The sequence below is a fragment of the Heptranchias perlo genome, chromosome 7 (assembly GCF_035084215.1).
Source record: "Heptranchias perlo isolate sHepPer1 chromosome 7, sHepPer1.hap1, whole genome shotgun sequence".
NCBI classification, from domain to species: domain Eukaryota; kingdom Metazoa; phylum Chordata; class Chondrichthyes; order Hexanchiformes; family Hexanchidae; genus Heptranchias; species Heptranchias perlo.
Window position 1 is genome coordinate 73538823 of NC_090331.1, and position 17805 is coordinate 73556627.

The window sequence follows — 17805 nt, forward strand, 5'->3', positions numbered from 1 at the left end:
CAGAGTAGTGTTGGCAGTGCAGAAGGAGATGTGGGGTGGGGGCGGTGATGTGGCAGACGTGGATCCAATCAGCCTATGGTTGCGTGCGGAGCAGACTGATTTCACCGGGCGCGTTACCCACGCGCCCAATCGACCCCCCGCCGCGAACCCACTGCCCTGGTAATATTGGGCCCTATGACTCCTCAATGACTGCTGCAAGGGGCACCAGAACTCAAATTATCAATTAAATGTTCTAATCTATTTAACTTCATCACCACTACCATTACTCATTATCCATCGTCTTCACATATTTCACAAATCCTTAAATCCAGTACCGATTCTGCACCATCATATCACATCAGACTTTTTTGGCCCTACATGAACATGCAAGAATAGGAATGCATAACCTGAGCACGACATTCATGCACTCTTTCCTATGGAAAACCGGCTGCTCATTTTTTCAAGTGTTTGTCACGCTTATTCCTACTAAGTAGTTTTTACTGAACAGATATATTGCAAGTACAATAAGCACTTTAAAAAGAAAACATTCTCAACAAATATACATTCCATTGAGAAATAAAAACTTCATGGGAAAACTGATTCATCCATGGCTAACTAAAGAAGTTAAGGTCAGTATTGGATTAAAAGAAGAGGCCTATAATGTTGCCAAGAAGAGTGGTAAACCTGAGGTTTGGAGAGTTTCAGAAACCAGCAAAGGATGACCAAAAAATTGATAAAAAGGGAGAAAATAGAATATGAAAGTAAACTAGTAAGAAATATAAAAACAGATTGTAAGAGCTTCTACAAGTATGGAAGAAAGAAGAGAGTAGCAAAGGTAAACGTTGGTCCCTTAGAGGCTGAGACAGGAGAAATTATAATGGGGAATAAGGAAATGGCAGAGATGTTAAACAAATATTTTGTATCTGTCTTCACAGAGAAGACGCAAGAAGCTTACCAAAAATAGTGGGGAACCAAGGGGCTAATGAGAGTGAGGAACTTAAAGTAAATAATATCAGTAGAGAAAAGTAGTTGAGAAACTAGTGGGACTAAAAGCCGATAAATCCTCTGGACCTGATGCCCTACATCCTAGGGTTCAAAAGAAAGTGGCTCCAGAGATAGTGGATGCATTGGTTGTGATCTTCCAAAATTCCTTAGATTCTAGAACGCTCCCAGCAGATTGGAAGGTAACAAATGTAACCCTGCTATTTAAGAAAGGAGGGAGAGAGCAAACAGGGAACTACAGACCAGTTAGCCTGATATCAATGGTTGGGAAAATGCTGGAATCCATTATTAAGGCAGTGGTAACAGGGCTCCTCGAAAAATCATAATATGATTAGGCAGAGTCAACATGGTTTTATGAAAGGGAAATGGTGTTTGACAAATTTATTAGAGTTTTTTGAGGATGTAACTCGCAGGGTAGATAAAGAGGAACCAGTGGATGTAGTATATTTGGATTTTCAAAAGGCATTCGATAAGGTGCCACATAAAAGGCTGTTACACAAGATAAGGACTAATGGGGTTGGGGGTGATATATTAGCATGGATGGAGGTTTGGTTAACGGACAGAAAACAGAGAGTGGGGATAAACAGGTCATTTTCAGATTGGCAGGCTGTTACTAGTGGGGTGCCACAAAGATCGGTGCTTGGGCCTCAGCTATTTACAATCTATATTAATGAGTTAGATGAAGGGACTGAGTGTAATATATTCAAGTTTGCTGACGATACAAAGTTACGTGGGAAGGTAAGCTGTGAGGAGGACACAAAGGGCTCGATATTAGCAGGGCGGCGGGTTCTCAGCAGGGGGGGGGTCGACTTGGCGCGTGGGTAACGTGCCCGGTGAAATCAATGTGCTCCACACGGAATTGCAGGCTATTTGGAGCCACTTACCTGCGCATCCGGGTTCCCCACTGCTGAGCTGCGTGTCGGGCGGACTGCGCATGCACAGTAAGATCTGTCAGCTGGAGGAGCTCTATTTAAAGGGGCAGTCCTCCACTGACAGATGCTGCAACAAATAGGAAAAATTACAGCATGGAGCAGCCCAGGGGGAAGGCTGCTCCCAGTTTAATGATGCCTCACCCCAGGTATCATTAGATGGGGTGAGGAGGAGGGGGAGGACAGAGATCTTCCACCCGGCGGGCGGAAGCGGCCTGCCTCTGTCACCAAGAAGGCCTGACTCGAGGTGGCAGAGGAGGTCACCTGCACCACCAACATATCGCCCACCTGCATACAGTGCAGGAGGCGCTTCAATGACCTCAGTAGGTCAGCCGAAGTGAGTACACTTACTCATTCCCCTACACTCCGTCTGCCACATCACCGCCCCCACCCCACATCTCCTTCTGCACTGCCAACACTACTCTATCACATCACTCCTCACACCCACTCAAACCTCATCCTCATCTTACCTGCACTTACTCACCTCGACAGTACTCATCCCATCACTACCACTCAACCCAATCCTCATACAATCTCATGGCTCTATCTCATACTCACCCTCTCATGCATCTCTTTCACGGTCAGCCTCACTCAACCTGCCACTACCTGTGCTGCAGCCACAGGGCATGCAGCACATATGTGCAGTAGGAAGAGTTAGGCAAACATGTCGTGAGCATGAAGGGTGTTTGAGGGTTTGTCATGGTGTTTACCTATATTTAATTTCTGATCAACTCACATAACATATTATATTGTCACCACTACTGCCACATCTTTGCGAATCTTGTCTGGTTTGTGCAATAATGCCCTTTCCTGAGGATCACTATGAAGACCCACAACTGATGAGAGCAAGTTATTTTCTTAATGGCGAGAGACTGGAAAGTACTGCAGTACAAAGGGATCTGGGGGTCCTAGTGCAAGAAAATCAAAAAGTTGGTATGCAGGTGCAGCAGGTGATCAAGAAAGCCAACGGAATGTTGGCTTTTATTGCTAGGGGGATAGAATATAAAAACAAGGAGGTATTGCTGCAGTTATATAAGGTATTGGTGAGACCGCACCTGGAATACTGCATACAGTTTTGGTCTCCATACTTAAGAAAAGGCATACTTGCTCTCGAGGCAGTACAAAGAAGGTTCACTCGGTTAATCCCGGGGATGAGGGGGCGGACATATGAGGAGAGGTTGAGTAGATTGGGACTCTACTCATTGGAGTTCAGAAGAATGAGAGGCGATCTTATTGAAACATATAAGATTGTGAAGGGTCTTGATCGGGTGGATGCAGTAAGGATGTTCCCAAAGATGGGTGAAACTAGAACTAGGGGGCATAATCTTAGAATAAGGGGCTGCTCTTTCAAAACTGAGATGAGGAGAAACTTCTTCACTCAGAGGGTGGTAGGTCTGTGGAATTTGCTGCCCCAGGAAGCTGTGGAAGCTACATCATTAGATAAATTTAAAACAGAAATAGACAGTTTCCTAGAAGTAAAGGGAATTAGGGGTTATGGGGAGCGGGCAGGAAATTGGACATGAAGCTGAGTTCGGATCGGTCAATGCCCTGTGGGTGGCGGAGAGGGCCCAGGGGCTATGTGGCCGGGTCCTGCTCCGACTTCTTGTGTTCTTTAGATTGGTGGTTGGGATCAGATCAGCCATGATCTTATTGAATGGCGGAGCAGGCTCGAGGGGCCGATTGGCCTACTCCTGCTCCAATTTCTTATGTTCTTATGTTCTTATGATGCCACCCATTGTGTCTCTGCAGAGTGGGTGTAGGTGTATTTGCAGGGCTCTTTTATGCAGACGACTGAGAGACGTCGGCGATGTCCCCAGTGGCACCCTGGAAGGATGCGGAGGAGAAGTTGTTGAGGGCAGTGGTGACTTTGACAGGTAAGAAGATGGTGCTCGGGTCAGCCGGGAGCAGCTCGGTATGAAGGAGGCTGCAGATATCCACGACTACATGTCGGGTGACTCTGAGCCTCCGTGTGCACTGCTGCTCAGAGAGGTCCAGGAATCTGAGCCTCGGTCTGTAGACCCTGTGGCGAGGGTAGTGCCCTCTGCGATGCATCTCTCTCTGCGGTTGCCCTCCCTCCTGCTGTGCCGGTGGATGTGTCACAGCACTGTGTTGTGGAGCTCCACGTGTCAGAGGTGGACGGCGAGGCCGGTGATGCTGTTCGCCCTCCGAGGAGGTCATGACTGCAGCTACAGCGGCCCCCATCCAGAAGATGTACATTTGAGGGGGTCCGCAAGGTAGGTAAATGTGTCTGGACACCGGGGTAAGTGTGCAAGTTGGTGAATTTTATTGTTAGGTGGAGGGTGGTGGAGGCCAAACTTTGTCCAAAGTGACAGAGTGGCCTCCTGCAATGAGTGAGGGCCTCCCCCTGCCCCCCCTCACCTGTCAAATGGACCTTTGCAGCTGCCACAGGCTGATGGCTGCAACACGTCCATTTGAACTGGGAGTGTTTCCCCCAGTACGGGAAACAGTCTCAGTTCATTTCAAAATCCCATCCCTTCTAAAATATCAGGTCAATCAGGTCTGTAAACGACCTGAAATACCTGTTTATGTACTTTAAGTGGCACCCCGCCGGCTTTAATTGCTGGTGGGAGTCCCACATGCGGGGGCTGCGTGCGCACGTCAGCGCATCACTGGGAACCCGGAAGTGGGCAGGTTGGCGCCGGGCTCCAGACCCGCCCCGGGAATCCCGGATTTTCGCAGCCCCCCCGCCATGGATCAGGTGCGAAAATCGAGCCCAAAAAAGTCTGCAAAGGGATATAGACAGGTTAAGTGAGTGGGCAAGAAGGTGGCAGATGGAGTATAATGAAGGGAAATGTGAGGTTATTCAGTTTGGTAGGAAGACTAGAAAAACAGAATATTTTTTAATTGATGAGAAATTATTAAATGTTGGTGTTCAGAGAGATTTGGGTGTCCTCATAGAAGAAAGACAGAAAGTTTGCATGCAGGTAGAGCAAGCAATTAGGAAGGCAAATGGCATGTTGGCCTTTATTGCAAGTGGGTTGGAGTACAAGAGTAAGTAAGTCTTACTACAATTGTACAGGGCTTTGGTGAGACCTCACATGGAATACCGCGTACAGTTTTCGTCTCCTTATCCAGGGAAGGATATACTTGCCTTGGAGGCGGTGCAATGAAGGTTCACTAGATTGATTCCTGGGATGAGAGGGTTATCCTATGAGGAGAGATTAAGTAGAATGGGCCTATACTCTCTGGAGTTTAGAAGAATGAGAGGTGATCTCATTGAAACATATAAGATTCTGAGGGGGCTTGACAGGGTAGATGCTGAGTGGTTGTTCCCTTGTTGGAGAGTCTAGAACTAGGGTGCATATTCTCATGATAAGGGGTCGGCCATTTAAGACTGAGATGAGGAGGAATTTCTTCACTCAGAAGGTTGTGAATCTTTGGAATTCTCTACCCCAGAGGGCTGTGGATGCTGAGTCATTGAGTATATTCAAGGCTGAGATAGGTAGATTTTTGGACTCTCGGGGAATCAAGGAATATGGGGATCAGGCTGGAAGGTGGAGTTGAGGTCGAGGATCAGCCATGATCCTATCGAATGGCGAAGCAGGCTCGAGGGGCCGTATGGCCTACTCTTGCTCCTATTTCTTATGTAAGCAGAAGGTTTCCCATTGGCAAATAGCAGGCAACCTATCTATTTGCAGTAAAGACAGATTGTTTTAGTGCTATATGCGCCTTTGGGTAAAAAGCCGGAAAACTTTCGAAGATCAGGGCAAGGAGGTGCTGAAGATGGGGGCAAACAGTGCTCAGTCGATCATGCTAAGGAGACACACAGCATGAGGAGTGTAGGGGTGGAGGGGGCAGAGCGGGAGCTCACTACTTCTTTCCTGATTTCATTACTAGGTCCACTCCTGTCCCATGTGGCTGGATGTTGTTACCTTTTAACTAACCTTCCACTACCTTCCTGGGGCTTCAGGCTGGGACAAGCTGTTCCCTGGCCTGCTATATTGAATTTAGAATAATAAATTGTAAATGCACCAATAGCAGTACAGGAATCATCACTTCACCCTGGTAGATCAAACAGGTAGAATAAGTTTAATAAGAAGAAAGCAGTAGCTTTAGTTGCATGGAACTAATTTGCATTTATTTGCAAATTTGCAATAGCCGCAAATTTTCTCTAAGGTGCCCACCCGTGGATGAGAAGATCTTTAATGCTTCTTTACATTGTCTGATTTTTAAAAAGTGAAGGCATTAGAGCAACAAAGAATGTGTGGATAGGTGGCAGAATACAGTGTGATTTGCCAACCTTGAAAAGAAAAGCAGGCCAACAGCAGGAGCTTGTTGTGATCAAAAAGTGTCAACCCACATCCCTACTCCTCAGAGGCCCATAGACAAATACCACATTGTCAGCATCTCCTACTGTAAAGAAAGTGGCAGCTACTTCAGTGCAATACTGAGGGTGCAGTCAGAGGTTCTGTTTAATGGATGAGACATTAAAACAAGCCTTCATCTTCCCTCTTGGGTGGATGTAAAAGATCCCATTATTTGAAGAAGAGCTGGGAAATTCTCCGAGTGCCCTGACCTAAATTTATTTAATTTTACAACACCAAGTTATAGTCCAGCAATTTTATTTTAAATTCACAAGCTTTCGGAGATTTCCTCCTTCCTCAGGCAAATGTTTCAAGAGCTCCTTGAAGCCTACGCATTTATACATATAGAACAATACATGGTGTTTACAGACTGCCCCTGCAACTGCCCGTTGCCAAGGCAATCACCGTGTTCAGACAGAGAGGTGTCACCTGCAGAACCCCCGAATACACATTCAACAAAAAAACAAACAGGGAAAAAAAACAGAGAAAAAAAACAGAGAGAGGCAGAAACATCCGGAAGGCAGAGAGAGCCAGCAAATGACCCATGGGTCTCTCTGCCTTCCGGATGTTTCTGCCTCTCTCTGTTTTTTTTCTCTGTTTTTTTTCCCTGTTTGTTTTTTTGTTGAATGTGTATTCGGGGGTTCTGCAGGTGACACCTCTCTGTCTGAACACGGTGATTGCCTTGGCAACGGGCAGTTGCAGGGGCAGTCTGTAAACACCATGTATTGTTCTATATGTATAAATGCGTAGGCTTCAAGGAGCTCTTGAAACATTTGCCTGAGGAAGGAGGAAATCTCCGAAAGCTTGTGAATTTAAAATAAAATTGCTGGACTATAACTTGGTGTTGTAAAATTGTTTACAATTGTCAACCCCAGTCCATCACCGGCATCTCCACATCATAAATTTATTTATCCATCGACCAACATCAATAAATAATTATCTGGTCATTATCTCATTATTGTTTGTGGGACCTTGCTGTGCATAAATTGGCTGCCAAGTTCCCCTACACAATAGAACTGTGTCTGCACTTCAAAAGTATTGGGAAGACCGAAGCTATTGCCTTCGGACCACGCCACAAACTCCTTTCCCTGGCCATCGACTCCATCCCTCTCAATGGCTACTGTCTGAGGCTGAAACAGACTGTTCGCAAACTCGGCATCTTATTTGACCCCGAACTGAGCTATTGACCCCTTATCCTCTCCATACCAAGACCACCTATTTCCATTTCCGTAACATCGCCTGTCTCTGACGCTGCCACAGCTCATCTGCTGCTAAAATCCTCATCCATGCCATTGTTACCGTCAGACTTGATTATACCAATGCTCTCCTGGCCGGCCTCCCACCTTGCACCCTCCATAAACTTGAGCTCATCCAGAACTCTGTTGCTTGTATCCTAACTCACACCAAGTGCCGTTCACCCATCACCCCTGTACTTGCTGACCTACATTGGCTCCTTGTCCAGCAATGCCTCGATTTTAAATTTCTCGCCTGTGTTTTCAAATCCATCCATGGTCTCGCCCCATCTTATCTTTGTAACTTCCTCCAGCCCTACAACCCTCCGAGATCTCGGCACTCTTCCAATTCTGGCCTCTTGCACATTACTGATTTTCATTGCTCCACCATTACTGGCTGTGCCTTCAGCTGCCTTGGCCCTCAGCTCTGGAATTCCCTCCCTAAATCTCTCTGCATCTCGACCTCTCTCTCTCTCCTCTTTAAGTCGCTCCTTAAAGCCTACCTCTTTGACCAAGCTTTTGGTCACCTATTCTAATATCTCCTTATGTGGCTCGGTGTCAAATGTTGTTTGATGATCACTCCTATTAATCGCCTTGGGATGTTTTACTATGTTAAAGGTGCAATAGAAAGGCAAATTGTTGTTGTTCTAGCTGTAAAGCACTTTGGAATGTCCTGAGGTCATGAAAGGCGCTATATAAATGCATGTTCATTCTTCTCAATGTAACATGAAAATTTTAACTATCAGTTTATTGTATTACTGATTCTCCAATTATGTCATCAATTGGGGCATTGCCTACAAAATAGAATCCAAATGCATGCTCTCTAACTTTGAAATACATTTATACAAACTTCTGTGCATTTTTTAAACATGAAACTACATTTTGACCTATATAATGTTTGGGTGTGTGTTTATAAATAAAAGATTGTTTTTGGGCTATATTATTGTTTAGATTAATTACTGAAATCGTTGAAGTAATTTACTTTTAAAAACTGAAAAGTTTGGATTGAATATCTTGCGGGAAAAAAACAGGAAACGGTTATAAAAAAGGTAAAAAGCTGCATGATCACAGTCAAAAAATAATAAATGATTAAACGAATTTGAAGTGAGCAGGTCACCAAAACAGTAGATGGCAGAATGAGAAAAGGTTTGGAGAAATCATTACTGCTGTTGGATTTTAGATGGGAAAACTTATGGAAATTATTAATAATCATGACAAAAGTATTTAATTTGAAATGGAAAATATACAAACCAAAGAATCATTTAAAATAAATCCAACATTACATTCTGTTAAGACTCTTCTGGTTATTTTGACTAGATGACCAGTTCACGCTTATAATTAAACTGAACCATGGGTGTTGGCAGCACTCTATATCTTGCTTGATTAATAATTGTTTTTTCTTACACAGGGGACACATGTTGTATCCTTTTCCATTCCGTAATGCCAGACTAAAATTAACGCTGTTTAAAATTATTACCGGAGTAAATGCCCTTTTTGTTTACATTTTTGTTTGCGTTGCTGGAAAGATGCTGTCATTTCCCTGCCCATTGCATTTCTGGAGACTGTTGCTCCTTTTATCCAAATGCTTCCATTATTCACTGCCTCCAAAACGTAGCACCTCTCGGGAAAGCTGTACTCAAGGTGCTGATGTGGCTGTGATTAATTCTGTTGTAATCGTTCCCTGTGGTCACCGGGAGAAGAATAACTCTCCGCTTTCGCGGGCGGGCGGGGCGCGTGCTGGGCAATGCGGCTCGTGGCCATGTCTGGGGAGGGGGTGGCGCGGGCCGGGTAGCTCTCGCGCCGCCCCCCCCCCGCGCACGTTCCCTCTCTCTCCTCGAAGACGTTAGATGTGTGTGTGCGCGCGCGCGCGCGCGCGCGGGGTGGGGGCATTGGCGCGCGGGCCCTTTCCGCGAGCCCAATACACGTGCGAGAACGCGCGCTCGCTCGCTCGCTCGCCTCGCTTCCCTCCTCCGCCCCGAGCTCAGCCCCTCCCTCTCTCCCTCTCTGTCTGAGTCTCAGTCCGTCAGCGCTGAGCCGGCGAGCGGAACCTCCGACAGCTCAGGTAGGTGCGAGAAAAGAAAAGAAATAACAACAGGGGCGAAGCCTTTGAGCGGCGAGGGACGGATGGACCGAACCCCCCCCCCCCTCTCTCTCTCCCCTCGTCCAAACAGAAAGAGTAACAGGCGGCGAGTGCCGCTGCAGTCGGGAGGAAAAGGACATGTTTCAGGGTCTGTTGGTCCACGATGGATGGGCAGCATTGACAGCGGCTCTTGGTACAGAATGCTGCATTTGGGGCTTTCTTATTTTTCGTGCTACTTCTCTTACGGTCGTTTTGTTTCCTGGTGCAACTCGATGCATTTTATTCTGCTTAAAATCCCCACAAATGGTAAATTGGTGCTGCTGGATACCTCTCTCCGTGGTCCTATTCTGTCCTTTTCAGCACTGTCATCTATTCTTGGCAGTAATCTGTCTGCAAACAACGGAGAAAGGAAGTGTATCTGCCACACACACAGACACACACAAACACATGTTATTGACGGTCTGTCTGGGGCTGTTTTTTTGGGGGGGAGTGGGTACTTCAATTGGAAAGTGTTTCGTTTTTAAAATGCGCATGATCTGACCTGTCTTTGTCTGCGTGGAAATTTCAGGAAAATTGTGCGTCTCTTAATTGAGCCGCCGGTCCATTGACGGTTGTCTGCAGCTGATTACAGAAGGGAGGGGGAGAGGGAGAGGGGTGAAGTGTGATTGAACGGTCTCTTTTGTTCTGTTTCCAGCATTTTGTCATTGATTTGTGAATGAAGTTCCGATTCGATGTACGTTTATAGATCAGAATAGGTGCAAGAGCCATTTAAATTGCCATCGTAATCTAAGAATCGATTGAAACACACAGAACACTTTCACAAAAGCAGTAAAACACATCGCTGGGAAGAAGAACTGGTTTAGTGCAGCATCTGTTGGGGAAGGGGGAAGCTGTGTTTATTTTCTGCGTTGGTTGACCGTCCATTTATAACATTTGTGTTATCCATTGAACTAAAATCCTGATAATGTAATGTTTTTATGGTGAACAGTGATACATTTCTGAAGATTACCAATTGAGAGAATATTACAGCTCAGATGCGTTGCAGTGTGACCCGCCTCCCCTCTCAGCCAACAGTTCAACTGCACGATATTGCTGCTGTTGCACAGAGAAAGGGATTGGTGTCTGTGCTGCAGTGGCTTTCAGCTGTATTAGGAGGATTAAGAGAGGGATGTTCCAGGTGGCGAAGTGCGCATGCGCCTCAGCTCAGCTCCGCTCCCTGACAAAACGCGTGTCGGCGGAGCTGATGGCCACAAAGGGAAAGCTGCAGCAAAACCCACCTGCCTGCCAGATGGTGCTTGGGGGCCAGGCCGCCTACTTCTGTTAACACTTCAAGTATTTACTTTACACAGTAACCAATTTACAAATAGCCAGTTCGTTTAATTTCTGATTTGTCTAAGACACATTTGCTATATATTGTATTTCTAATGACACTGGCATTTTGAGTGCCCATGGTTGTATACGGACCAATTTCGGTAAAAGAAATTATTACCAATTTGAAGCAGTTTTGAAAAAATTACCTTGAATTTGGTAATTAATGAGCCCTTTTGTGCAGATTTGAAAGCAAGACAGCCAGATTGTATAGGAACTACAGAACATGTGAGAGATAACTTGAAAAACGACCAGGGTTTGAAACACAAGAATTGAAACATGGGAGAATAATGTTGATTGGAGAGAAAAAAGGGCTTTTGTTCTGAGTTTATGAATGGCTTGGCTCAGGGGTGCCAAATCTTTAGCACTGGATTATTGGTGACACTCCAACTATTGAAAATACTAAAGGAAAGATCGGCCCAACTGTTCTTCATATCTGTTTAAAAGGTCAAAGTGCAAGAGATCATTGCTATATGTTACATAGAATAAGACTCTTGGGAATGATCGGCTGGACGAGTTCCAGTTGTGCCATAAATCACAGGAATCTAGCTGAATGGTTTGTGAATGCCATCTTAGGTTACAGACTTTAACACAATTCCAGGTCTCTGGAGTTGATATAGTTTCCTCCTTTTTGTTTTTCCAACCATTTTTGGGGCATTTCCAGTGTTGGCACAGTGCCGCATGGCAGCAGCAAAATATGTTGGATAAAGTTAGTTCCATATTTCAGGTGACCTTTTTTTGTTGATCTTATCCTGAATCTCTTTTTGCCAACTGTGGGGCATACATCACTTCAAAGTGAAGTTCACCATCGAACCTTTTTTAAAAAGTAAATTGTTTTCAAAGAATTTAATTCCCCCCCCCCCCCCCCCGCCATACATATTCTTCACTCTTGTGCGTAAGGTGGTAACTCACTCTGTGGTATGGATTCAAAAATATCAGCAGCCCTCTGGTACCTCACCTAAGTGGCTTGATGCATCTAGATGGTAATCATCAGCATGCTTGCTGACTGAGGGAATGGGTATCACATCTAAGCCTGATCTGTCCTTATCTGGCATCCACACGGATTCACTTCTTCAAGAGGTCAGGAGATGGTAACCAGGAATGGGAAGCATAGCTTTTTTTTTTGTTCCTCCTCTCTAGCCTGGTGACTCTGAAGCCAGTTGTAATGTCCTTTCTGCTGCCCTGACTTTGGTCAACTAACTAGGAGCAAGCTATTTATCAAACGTGGGACTTTCCTGGTTACAGTACTACACCATGCATAGGAGCTGCCAGAATTATGATTAACTTGGACACACGCACCCTTTTATTTATTTTTATTTCCTGTCAATTCTGTTAATTTATACAAAAAACAAGTTTTTTTTAACCAGTGAGAGGCTGATGACATTGCCAGACAACTAGTTTGGAGGAGTTGAAATCTAGTGCAAAGGCAATGAATTAATCAAAGTTAAATGACAGAATTGATGAAGCAGTTTAGGTTAATGACTGTTTATTAATATGCAGCATCACACTGATGTCTACCGAGCCGTGATTCTTGACTATGTTTAAATGGTGAATACTGATGACAAAATAAACAAAAATGCTGTTTTTTTTGGAAAAGGCATATTGATAATGAAATTATGACCTGAAATTTTAAATCTGGGATAAACAATATCTGTATATTTGTAATTGTATGAAAACAAGTTCCTTTTGTATCAATTACATTTTCTACCAGAAGAATTTGTTTTAACTTTGTATAAACCTAAGGGTTGATTTCAAATGAATGTATATGGAACGAAGTCGAATAACTAATACTATATATTTGCTTTTAGAATTTACCAGTTCTTGAATTGTAATGCTCCAAAGGAATGCAGTTTTTTTGTGTATTACGTGGCACTGGTTCTTGATATTTTTCTTTGTATTTGCATAGCAAACTCATTAAGGCCAAGCATTTTCTTTTTCTGCATACACTCTAACGCCATAAAATACTAGGCATGGCACTGACACAATTTACAGACATTAACATTAGAGTTACTGTACCAAAGGTTTTGTCTTGCATCCATATCTAAAGGAAAAAGATCACGATCAGTGGTGGCAATGACACAAAGTAGGAAATTGTAAACAATTTTACAACACCAAGTTATAGTCCAGCAATTTTATTTTAAATTCACAAGCTTTCGGAGGCTACCTCCTTCCTCACCTGAGGAAGGAGGTAGCCTCCGAAAGCTTGTGAATTTAAAATAAAATTGCTGGACTATAACTTGGTGTTGTAAAAGTGTTTACAATTGTCAACCCCAGTCCATCACCGGCATCTCCACATCACAAAGTAGGAAAGCAGGCAGGTAAGCAACTTCCAGTGTTGCTCTTTGGCCACTTGGAGGTGCATTGGAGCAGCCCAGAGTGAGACAAGCACAGAATTAATTTTTTTTCATCCATATGGAAAAATGTGAGTTCTTCCCTTGGCATGTGTCATTTGGATCACAAAGCACCAACATGTGATGTCACCCATGCACCATCACTCTTTAACTGGATATCTTGTTCACTGCATATCTTGTTATAAGACTATGCATAAGCTTTTTTAAGATGCAAGATCTGGAATGATAAATTACTGGTACTAATAGTGGAGTTGTGAACATGTGCAGCATATTTCATTATACTTCGCATTGTTCACTGAAAATTATTTTTTGAGTTTTAATTGTAATTTTTCAAGTGTCAAAATGTTAAAGTTTTACTTTTGCTGCTAACAGATTGATATCTGTATTATCGTATTCAGCATTTCATAGCACCCCCTAGTAACTGTGTTCTGGCAAGGTTACCATCTGTGTTTCATTTATATCGGCATTACGTTTTGGCACTGAGATTCTGAGCATCTATTATGTAATGACACTTGCGCATTTGGTAAGTTGCAGGATCAAAAATTGTACTGAAGGAAGAAGTTGTATTTTTAGTTAGATTTAGATGACCAGGCCTCCCTCTAAGTCACAGGTTTTGCCTGGAAGCATTTGGCTCTTAAAGTTTTAGGGGCCGAATATATATTTAAAAACAATCAAACCCATACAAAGTTTCAGATGTTATTGAAAGGCAAGTTAAACTTAGACAGCTCTGGCCACTTGCCAATTTGGCAATTGTTAAGAAAAGATGTTTATGTGGTGAAATATATTTTTGTTTAGTTGATCTGGCAAAGTACAATACAGTGTTGCAAAAGCCATCATTAATGGTTTGGCTGATGAAGTTTGTACTGAAGCTAATAGACTCTCTAACTGGTTAATTTTGTGACTAGTAACCAAGCCTCACATTTTCTTCCATTTATATCCAGTCAGGGAAAAATGCCTCCAAAATCCAGCTCTGTTTAGTTCAGCATTGGACATTTAGGGACAGTATTAGTTTATAATTGTAATTGCATGGGAGAACAAAATGATAAAATTGTGTTTCACGTATCAAAACTTTACAGAAATATGCTCACTTTCAGTTTAACAGGTTGTTAATCTTTTTTTTAAGTGAGCAATTTAGGAAGTGCTTACATGGGTACTGTATTTAGCCAAGGCGAGAATGATTAATTTAGAACTTTAACCCATTAAAATTCTGATTTTTTTAAGATAGCATTCTGGTGCAAAATTGATTTTGGGGGTCTTAGAACAATGGGTTTTCAGCTTGCTGTAGCTAATTCCAGCAGCTGCTTTTCATGTTCTATGATTGATAGCAGGAAATGAGGATTTTATTGAATCCATCCAAATGAGCAGATTTAATGTAAAGCTTTCAGACTTGCTTAAAATGTTCTTCGTATTTACAATGCTTTTTGATAACTTATTCCATTTTGTTTTCGTACAATCGTGGTTAATCAAATATTCAGACTAGCCAGTCAGAAAAATGGTGTAACTTCCTGGTTGCATATATTTAGTGTCTCATATAGGATTGTGTTAATTACTGTGATTGAGCCCTTGCTCATGAAGGTCCCAGTTTTTAAATAGGTGCATCCAATATAGAACAAGTGATAGGCTGATAAAATGGAAGACAAAAAATAGGAAAACAGTTCCATGTTTGTCATCTTGTCACCTATCTTTCATGGGAAGGATCTAAATCTGCACTACTATACTATGATTGGTAAATCAATCAACTATTTGTTTGTGTTAATTAACTTAAAATCTGTTATTGATTGGCCCACTTGGTTTTCTTACATTTTTGACTGGTACATTAATCTGAATCTTTGCTGTGTAGCCATAGAAGCTTTATAGTTTATTCTTGCTGAGTCACCAGTTAGGTCAGGGTAATGTCATGGTTAGCGTTCACTCTTCATGCACAAACATTCAAACTGAAAACAGAAATAGAAATACAAACAAAGGATGTGCGGGTTCATCCGTATAATTTGTAGTGGACTGAATTTTAAATTGAGTGCTGAAGATGCTTATAGTTAGGCAGAGTGACAGCAGTTTAGGTCTGGATTTTCAACAGATATATATGTGTAGATCTTCTGTGATGTTGCACACTATGATTCAAGACTAGGTAAAATGGGGTTAAGGTGCAGGGGATAATTGGACCAGAGTGTGCAGATGTAATTGAACCCCATTTTACAACTTACATTCTATCCTTACTTTTATATAATTTTTAAAAAATTACAGCTAAATAGCAAATCTTTTTTGGAAGCAAAGAAATAGAGTTGGTTGTAGCATCAATATTTTTATATTTTTCTACAATGCAGACTGTGGGACACTAAACAAAGGAGCTTCAGTGCCACCACAGGCTGGAGGGTGTAAATGTAGCATGACAAGTTTGCATAGGCAATTTCCATTATAAATGTGGACATAGGAATTTATAATAGAGGTTAACAGGATGCAAGGTTTTATAGAAAGTAAGTGCATGCAGACATAAGATTTATTTTATATAAACATACATATTTTATTATATTAAATTTTATGTGTAGTGTGCAATTCCATGCTATTTCCATCATGGATCTTAAGTTTAAGCTGATGGTTTAAATTTCCCATATATTTACATTATGCTTACCTTTCAGTCCTCCCAGTTCTTGATATTTGCGTCTCTAAAGTAGGTGGTGCTGTATGTGAGTGATGCTAATTCATGCTTCCAAGCAAGGAGACGATATGCATACAGCATCACTCTACCTGATGTTGAATTCATTCCATTTAAAAAGGAACTTTAAGCTGGTTCCTTTTGATGGTAGGAATCTGGTATTTATGTCTGCAAGGATGGGATTACCTATAAGATTCCCTGTGCTATTGTGGGAAGTCCCACTGCTGTGGTCTGCACATGCCCAAACCTCCCAATGACTTTTGCCCCCTCCTGCCATCCAGACTCCTGGTCCAACTCCTTATGCCGCTAAAGGCCAGTTCTTGCTATGAGCAGCAACGATTTTATGTCTGCTAAGCACTTAAAAAAAAAAGTGCTTAATAAACAAAGCCTTTTCTGTTTACAGCAGAAATGCGCTTTAAGCAGTGTGGAAACCTGGTCTGGTGCTTAGGTCAGGGAAGCTGGGGTTTCTGGATCACAGTAGGGTTCTCGGGCCAATGGGGACCTCAATGGTGTGTAGGGATTAGCTGTTGGTGGCAATGCAAGCCCTTAGTACTTTGGGGTCCAAACGAGGAAGGGATTCTGTGGTAGGAAGTTCAGCGACCAATAGGAGCTCGGCATCCTGGCAGTAGCTGGTCAGGATGTGGGGTCCTGGTGGACAGTGTAGAGGGTGGTGGGAGCTCGGGGTCCTGGCGCCAGAGTGTGTTAAGGGCACGGACTCGCTGTGGGGGCTGCAGTGGATGATGGTGTCTTGGGGTTTTCGTGGGGGAGGGGGTGCAGCGGCTGGCAGCTTGGAGTCTCGGGTGCTCTACATGGCTTTCCTGCCTTTGTTGTTTAATTAAAATGGGGCTTTCATACCCCACACCTGTTAGCCACCAAATATGACCTAAAAGCCACCATAACTTTCTGGCCTGCTGGATTCCTCCCCTAACTCGTGCCCCACATCAAGCACTGGAAAATGGAGCCTGAGCCATCAGCAGCTCTCTTCAGCTGCCAGGTTACACCACTGATCACTTGAAAGGATGAAGAAAATAAGAGAGAGAAGGAGAAACAGGAAAGAGAGAGAAGGAGAAACAGGAAAGAGAGAGAAGGAGAAACAGGAAAGAGAGAGAAGGAGAAACAGGAAAGAGAGAGAAGGAGAAACAGGAAAGAGAGAGAAGGAGAAACAGGAAAGAGAGAGAAGGAGAAACAGGAAAGAGAGAGAAGGAGAAACAGGAAAGAGAGAGAAGGAGAAACAGGAAAGAGAGAGAAGGAGAAACAGGAAAGAGAGAGAAGGAGAAACAGGAAAGAGAGAGAAGGAGAAACAGGAAAGAGAGAGAAGGAGAAACAGGAAAGAGAGAGAAGGAGAAACAGGAAAGAGAGAGAAGGAGAAACAGGAAAGAGAGAGAAGGAGAAACAGGAAAGAGAGAGAAGGAGAAACAGGAAAGAGAGAGAAGGAGAAACAGGAAAGAGAGAGAAGGAGAAACAGGAAAGAGAGAGAAGGAGAAACAGGAAAGAGAGAAGCAGAAACACGAAGACAGGCTGGTGGCATGGGTGGACACGTGGCAGCTGGAAATTAACGCAGAAAAATGTGAGGTGATGCATTTCGGTAGGAGGGTATATGTACACAAATCTTTGAAGGTGGCAGGGCAGATGTTAAGAAAGCATATGGGATGCTGGGCTTTATAAATAGAGGCATGGAGTACAAAAGTAAGGAAGTCATGAACCTTTATAAAACATTGGTTTGGCCACAGTTGGAATATTGTGTCCAGTTCTGGGCACCGCACTTGAGGAAAGATGTGAAGGCCTTAGAGAGGGTGCAGAAGAGATTTACTAGAATGATTCCAGGGATGAGGGACTTCAGTTACATGGATAGAGTGGAGATGCTGGGATGTTCTCCTTGGAACAGAGAA

At 43.3% G+C, this 17805-nt stretch overlaps 2 protein-coding genes across 12 annotated transcripts in view; both read left to right on the plus strand.

Annotated features, from left to right (window-relative positions):
- The window catches only part of LOC137324043 (uncharacterized), a gene marked incomplete at its 3' end in the record, with an annotated part of 38340 nt that overhangs the window by 17508 nt on the left and 3027 nt on the right, over positions 1 to 17805 (plus strand).
- LOC137323874 (microtubule-associated protein 2-like) overlaps positions 9443 to 17805 on the plus strand; it is a 329190-nt gene continuing 320827 nt past the window's right edge. For 10 of the 11 annotated variants that reach the window (XR_010963461.1, XM_067987893.1, XM_067987900.1 and 7 more), the window contains exon 1: positions 9443 to 9529. The gene's annotated coding sequence lies outside the window, so the exon portion shown is untranslated. The remainder of the gene's footprint in view (positions 9530 to 17805) is intronic. The other variant, XM_067987894.1, reaches the window with a different exon arrangement.